The sequence below is a fragment of the Solanum dulcamara genome, chromosome 8 (genome assembly GCF_947179165.1).
Source record: "Solanum dulcamara chromosome 8, daSolDulc1.2, whole genome shotgun sequence".
In the NCBI taxonomy this organism is placed as follows: domain Eukaryota; kingdom Viridiplantae; phylum Streptophyta; class Magnoliopsida; order Solanales; family Solanaceae; genus Solanum; species Solanum dulcamara.
In genome coordinates, this window is record NC_077244.1 from 18,904,859 (window position 1) to 18,912,962 (window position 8,104).

An 8,104-nucleotide genomic window follows, 5' to 3' on the forward strand; every position below is an offset into this window, starting at 1 on the left:
TTTTCGTGCTGGTCACTTTGAGGGCCTCCTATAGGACCTTCACTACGGCCATGTTCCATGGGCCGTGATATTCTTAATGGATCGTGAAGGGTCTCCGTGGAGAAAGGTCAGAGACCTACCTTGTAGGCTTTCCAAAAACATTTTTCCAAGTAAAGCACCACAAATCGTGTAGGGTCCCTATGAAGCTAGCTCCGGCCAGATTTTTGAAAGGACATTTTGGTCTTCTCATGTGTTTTAATTCAAAGTAGATCATTTTTAGAGTAGAATTCACCCATCTAGAGACCCTAAACCCTCCAAAACCCTCATTGTTCACACTTAGACTCAAGACACACAAATCCTCTCTTCTCAAACTCTCCCAAGAGTTTCAAGCCAGCCTAGGGTTTTATCTAAAGGCAACTTCAAGTCTCCTTTCCTACTCAAGTTCTTATTAAGGATTTTGTGCCCCCAGGGTATGTGGGTTTCATCCATGGGTCCTTCCACCAATAGATACCTAATGTTTTCTCAACTTAGTAGTTCAAATTTTAAATGATGAAATCTTAATGGCTTTTACATGATGATTGCAAATGCATAGATTTTCATATATTGGAAGGTTATTTACCTTTATTGATATATATTGACTCTCAATTTTATGAAATGGATAGTTTATCAAGGTTCCTATATGAAGGTTCCAAAGTAGCTTTAAAGTATAAATGGTGGGTTGCTTGAAGGTGTTTTTATTAATGCATGTCCATCATTCTCATGCATGTTTGCATTGTTTCAAAATATATTGAGAGTTGAATGAAATGAACCCATCTAGTTTCATTATGATTTAAATAAAGCTGAATTGAAAACTTTGGCTCCAAACGAAGATTTTATGAAAGCTTATGTTATGTTTAAAGGGAATCTTATGAAATGATTGACGGATGATGAAAGGTCTTATTAGACAAAGAAAGCATTTAATGTGAAAGGATAATTCTCATATATTTGAATCAAATGAAATGTTTTAATGAGTTATTCTACTGAAAGATGATTTGATGTTTAATGTTATACAAATGCTTATGTTATTATGATATTCAAATGTTATTCCGTGGAATTGACCTAGCACCGAATATAGCATGTAGATGGAGACTCGATCTAAGGGGTCTATAAGTAAAGTCTCATGTGTCAGTAACTATGCGCCAACATAGGAGCCCTTGTAGACTATTTAGGCTAGTGGATCCACGATTATCCATTTAAATTAAAGTTAAAGATATGATTAAAGTTAACGGAGTTCTACTAGGGAAGTAGTCTCCTCGTGCCAACATAAGGGTTATGTTGGATTCCATGTAATAGCTTGCAAGGTCTTAAATGTCGGTTACGGTCATCTCCCATAAAATGAATGGTTTAAGGTTATATATGATGACTTCTCACACATGCATTCACTTATGCATATTGCTTATAAATGTCTTAATGTTTTTCATTGTATAGCATGCTCACATACTTAGTACATTCAAAGTACTAATGCATACTTTTGCCTACATAATATCATTATGTAGTTACCAGCGTTTTTTCACACTCTCTTCCCCATGGATAAGTTTGGTCGTTGAAGGCTAGTACTTTTTTGGTGAGTTCCCATATCTCGGGAACAACACTCCTATCTTTCTGTATCGACTATTGAGTTACTTTTGGTAATTTTGTCTTATGTCTTGAGTATGAGCTAGGGACATGTCTTAGCCCCCAATAAGTCTTTAAAGTAGAAGGTATGGTTAGACCAAATGTATGATGTTGGAATGACTTGACTCTCATTCTATGTGGAATCCCTTAGTCCCATTATCCCTCATATTTTTGCTTGTTTTTTATTATCATTACCAATGAAAATCTTAATGAATGCTAACAATCTTGGATGAGGTACCTCCGGGTATTTCATTCGTCGTGTCATATCTAGGCCCAGGCTTGGATCATAATAAACTTGGTATCAGAGCTCGATATTTTGAAATGGTCCTCGAAGACCAATATACCATGTCAAATGGGGTCTTATCTATGGTTGTAAAGCGCTCCACAACTATGACTAGGAGACAATGGGACGTTTAGGAAAGTTTTTTACTACTTTCAAATTCACATCGTGCTCAAGAGTTTACTAAGCCTTCCTCTAACTAATGAACCATTTTATGTTCTCTAGATAATACCTCAAGGAAGATCATTGCCAAGAGTAAGGGTTGATGATGAGGACTAAGATCTTCTAGTTCCTAATGCTCCACATCATGAGGAAGGGGTGACCCATGGGGAATTCTAGAATATCATCATGTTGTTGGCTCAATCTACATCCAACCAAGGGAACCAAGGTGTTCCTCCCTCTCAAGTGCAAAATATGGCTTCTAAGATTTGGAATTTTTGAAGGATGAACCCACCCGAGTTTGATGGTTCTAAAATAGATTAGAACCCTATGGAGTTCATCGATGAGGTGTATCGAATTGTGGATATCATGGGTGTGCCTCTAAATGAGAAGGTTGACCTTGTGGCACCAACTCGAAGGTGTGGCACGAGTTTGGTGTTATACCCTGTATTATTGAACGTTGGAATATTTTGCGCTAATCGAGATAAGTTTAAGGACAAAATTATTTTGAGATATGAGATAGAGACTTTTAATCCCTGATTTTAATTAAGTGTACAAATTGTTTATAAATTTTATTTAGTATAGAAATATTAATGGAGATTAGAGATTAATTAACCATGATTAGATTATTAAGTGGGGATTAGTGATTAATTATAATTAATTAACTTAATTAGATCACTAAGTGGGTCCCACCAAGACATGTGGCAGAATCGGATTGGCATGTGGGTATAGTGGGACACAGGTCAATAAATGGATACATGTCACTCCATAAGGCAACATACTTAACCCAAGTTGATGGCTAACGAAACCATTTCATCATTCTTTAACCAAAAAAGAAAATGATTATAGAGATAGAGAGAGGATCTATCGGCCATGGCTAATCATGGAGAGCTCCATACTTGGTGATTAAAATTAGTTTTCGTCAAGTATTCCAACCAATTGGAAGGTCTATAGTAATGTGAAGTATCCAGTGGAGCAACCAAAATATTTATTCTTTCAATTCACAAGTTTCAGCCAAGTTGAGAAGCCAAGTTGTTAAGGTAAGATTTGATCAATTTTTACATGTTTTAGTGGGTATTTGGGACTTATTGCAATTTAGTAAATATGAATTGAATATATGGAATTATTTACATTGATGTTGAAGCCGTGTAGGGGCTGTTTTTATTTAGAAATGGTGAATCAATTTTAATTAATATTTTGGTTGTTGTTGTCATGAATTATATGATGAGTGAAGAAATATAATGGCTAGAGTTGAAATCATTTTTTTTATTTAGTGGAATGTTTTGGGTGTGTTATTATTTTTGTTGAATGGAGGGATTAAGAGTTAAAATTTATATTGTTTTGATTATAAATAATGGGCTGCCTTAATCCAGAAATGATAGAATTAATCATAACTACTGTTGATGTTATTGTTGTGGATGATTGTATAATAAAAATGGAAGAATTTGATATTTCAAGTTGGAGTTGTAATTATTTTAAGGGTTGGTTGTAATGTGTGGTTGTTTGTGTTGAATTGAAGGATTAAGTGTAGTTACGATTATGCATTGTATGATTATAATTGTTGGGTTGTTATAAATTATTTTTATAGAGTGTGGTGGTTGTAATCTATTAGGAGTAATTTGATAGCATCGTAGTCATTATGTTGATGATTAACGAAAGTCAAATGTTATGTGGGTTGTTCAGAGTATTCTTGAATCTCGTCTTATCTTGTTTTAACATGACATTTGAACGTGTGATTGTTGATGATACTTGGTTGTTGTATGGATGGCTCGGATGTGAGGAAAGTGAACGATATAGGGGAGGTGTTGTCCAATTATCTAAAAATAACCTATGAACTATAAAGTATGTTTTATGCCTTTCCATAGCTTAACCATAGTGCTTAACATCTTAATATAGGTTCTGATACTATGGGCAACATATACATATTGTGTTACGGATAAGCATTGAAGGTATGTAAAGTCTATCCCTTCTTTCTTTTGGCATATCTTAGAAATAAGTGGTATATGATATGAGCTTTGGGGTAATTCTATTCATTGGTTTCGAATATGATTTATGATTTTTATTTACTTCGGGATGTTAAAACTCTCAAAGTAGTTGAGCTACTGCCCTTGAGTCTTCTATACGTTGGATAGTAGTTGGTATGTGAAAGTCCCTACTCTTAAAGACTCTAGAATGATTAATGTCCTTAACTTTTATAAGCTATCTCGTGTTATCTTGATACGTGTCTATGATCTCTGAAGCTTTATTTAATATAATTCATAATGAAATTCAAAGAGTACTGAATATGACTATCGCCTTAATGCTCAAGTATTAATTAGCCTACTTATCTATTGAGTTTCAAATGATAATCTAAATGCATATGGTTACTCACTACTATACTCGTGCATACTGTCATTACATCTTTTACCGAGTCTTGGGCCGAGTATGTCATTATGCACAGTTTTGCTATATTATTCACTGAGTCCCTCATTGGAGGGTCAGGTACATGATTTGATAATATGATGTTATGATGATATGATGATATGATTATGGTACCGAGTCCCATGATGGGCCGGGTACGATATACGTAAACATGACTTTAGTCATAGAGTTCCATAATGGGCCATATACGGCATATGACAATGATATGGATGGTTTCATTTATAAAATATAGGTACAGTGACTTCTTGATTATCATACTTGTCTCCTAAATCTCTACTTAATATGTGATCTCTTGTATGGTATTTTATGCTTTATATACTCAATACATATTTCGTACTGACCTTCTCTTTTTGGGGAGGATACATTTTATGCCCGCACGTACAGATACTCATTTTAGGGATCAGCCAGCTTAGGATTTCCATTCAGCTGTTTTGGAGTGCTCCATTGTCCCGGAGCCTAGACTTTTGGTGCAAATCCTTTGATGTATATATTTGTTTATCCAAGGGTATGGCGGGGCACTATCCGATCATATATTACTGGTGAAACTCTTAGAGGTTTATAGATATATGTGTGGGTTATGTACGGATATTTTTTGTGTTAGCATGATTTATTTTAGGACGTTCCCGTATGTAGTGGAAGCCTTGTAGGCTTGCATATATATGTATGTTTTGATATCTTGTATGTAGTGGCAGCCTTGTCGGCTTACGTATATATTTATGTATATTTTCATATGTAGTAATAGCCTTGTCGGCTCGTGTATCATGATATTTTAGTTGATTATGACTTCTCAGGAGATAGGTTACCATGATACATGTATGTAACATTTTGAGATGACGTTATATTTTCACGAAGCCTTCATATTATGTTTAGTTTCAGTTTGATGATGTCTAAGAGCTATGTACACGAGTGTCCAGCTCGGGCACCAGTCACGGCCTATGGGGTAGGGTCATGACAAAAGTGGTATTAGAGCAGTTCATCCTCGGAGTATCAACAGACCGTGTCTAGTAGAGTCTTGTTTATTGGTGTATTGTGCACCATATCTATAAACAAGAAGCTACAGGACATTTAGGATGTTATCCTTCTTTCTTACACTAGATCGTGCGATAGAGCTATATTTTCAAGAAAATTCTACCCTAATGGATTATCATGTTTACAGCGATGCCTCTAAAGAAAGGGACAGCTGCCCAAAAGGGAAAATCAGTAGCAGGAGAGACTAGTCAAATTCAGAAAGTTACTAGGGCCCGTGCCCAATCCCAACTCGTGCCCGAGATTATACTTTAATCAGTGAGCTCTGCTACACCACCACCTCTAAAGGAGCTCAGAGAAGTAGCAGCTGCAAACCAGGGGGAGACTCCACCGCCAACTACTAAGGCCCCAATACATGAGCCTCTAGCTCCCCAGCCAGGGGCGGAGGATAGGGTCATGAGAGACGCAGTTCAGTTACTGACCAGATTAATGGCAGGGTAGGCTCGTAGGCATGGTCTAGGAGTATATTATACAGATAGACATAATAGTTTAAGGGTTTGTGACTTCTTGACTTGTTACCCCCTAGAGTTTTATGGGTCGAGGCCTACAGATGACCCATAAGAGTTTATCCAATAGGTGCAACATACAATGAGGATAATTAGGGCTTCTGAGGCTGAGTCTATTAAGTTGGATTTATATCGACTGCAAGATGTACCCCTTAATTGGTATGAATCATGAGAGTTATCTAGGGGAGAGGGTGCTCCTCCAGCGGTATGGGATGAGTTTATGGAGACCTTCCTTGTCCACTTTCTACCTCCGAAGATGAGGTGAGCCAGAGTTGGTGGATTCTTACATTTGAGGAAGAATGGAAGGAGTGTTCGAGATTACAGTCTTGAGTTTGATTCATTAGCGAGATATGCGCCCACTATTGGGGTTGATATGGCTGATAAAGTGCATCATCATGTGATGGGGTTGGAATATTATTTAATTAATAGTTGTATGGTAATGGCCTCTCAGCCAGGTATGGATATTGCTCGGGTACAAGCATATGCACAAGGGGTAGAAGAGCATCACAAAAGGCGTCAGCCCGATAAGGATTATGATAGAGGACAGCATAAAAAAGCTAGATCAACTGGGTATTCTAGCGAGTTTCGAGGTGGGCAGCCTCAGCAGTATAGTAGATAAGTGCACCTCCACAGTTTAAAGGTAGGAGATTCAATAGCATAGGGTATTCAGGAGCTGGTTAGAGCTCCAGGGTTTCAGGTTTACAGATAAATAGGGGTTTACGCTAGTCGAGGCTACTTTTTCCTTGGTGTTCTTATTATGGTAGGGCCCATTTTAGGGAATGTCATTTTACCATAGGTGCTTGTTTTACTTGTGGCCATCAAGGCCATATCATAAAGGAGTGTCCATCCAGGGGTAATCTATATGGTGCAGCTCAGCATACTAGGTCAGTTGCTAGTTTATCTTCTTTTATGGTATGCGTCTTATGGGGTAGGGAATTCAGACACCAGCAGGTCATGGTAGAGGCCATAGTGGGGCTTCCAGTTCTAGCGGTCCTTCGAACCATATATATGCCTTGGCTAGTAGATAGGACCAAGAGGCATCACCAAACGTGGTTACAGGTATATTATTGATTTTCTCTCAGAATGTATATGCATTGATAGATCCAGGCTCTACCTTATCAAATATATATCTCCCTTTATTGCTAATAGAATCTAGATAAAACCTGAATTGATAAATCCAATAGAGGTAGCCACACCGCTAAGAGATTCTGTTATAGCCAAGCAAGTATATAGGGATTGTTCGGTGATTATATATAGTCATCACACCAAGGTATATTTAATAGAGTTAGATATGACAGAATTTGATGTTATTATGGGCATGGATTGGTTAGCTTCTTGTTATGCTAATGTTGATTGTAGAGAAAAAGTAGTTCGATATAAGTTCCCAAGGGAGTCAATTATAGAATGGCTGGGAAATACTGCATTGCTGAGGGGTAAGTTTATTTCATACCTCAAGGAAAAAAGATGGTTAGAAAGGGAGATAGAGTTCTGATAGTTAATGAATTTCCAGATGTATTCCCAGATGAACTTCCAGGTCTTTCTCTTGAGAGGGAGATAGAGTTCACCATATATGTATTGCTAGATACTCAGCCTATATCTATTTTACCCTATAGAATGGCACCTGTAGAGCTGAAGGAGTTGAAATAGCAATTGAGAGACTTGTTAGAAAAAGCCTTCATTAGGCCCAGCACATCACCTTGGGGAGCACTGGTACTATTCGTGAGAAAGAAAGATAGGTTGTTGCGAATGTGTATTGATTATAGGCATCTAAACAAGGTGACAATAAAGTGTAGATATCCCCTCCCCAGGATTGATGATTTATTTGACCAGTTTCAAGGTGCTAAGTATTTCTCGAAGATAGACCTTCGGTCGGGATATCATCAAGTACAGGAAAAAGGAAGTAGATATCTCAAAGACTGCGTTCAGGACCTGATATGGGCATTATAAGTTTAGGGTGATGTCTTTTGGGCTGACCAATGCTCCAGCGGTGTTTATGGATCTAATGAACCGAGTGTTCAAGCCATTCCTAGACCTGTTTGTGACTGTATTTATTAATGATATTCTACTCTATTCACGATCG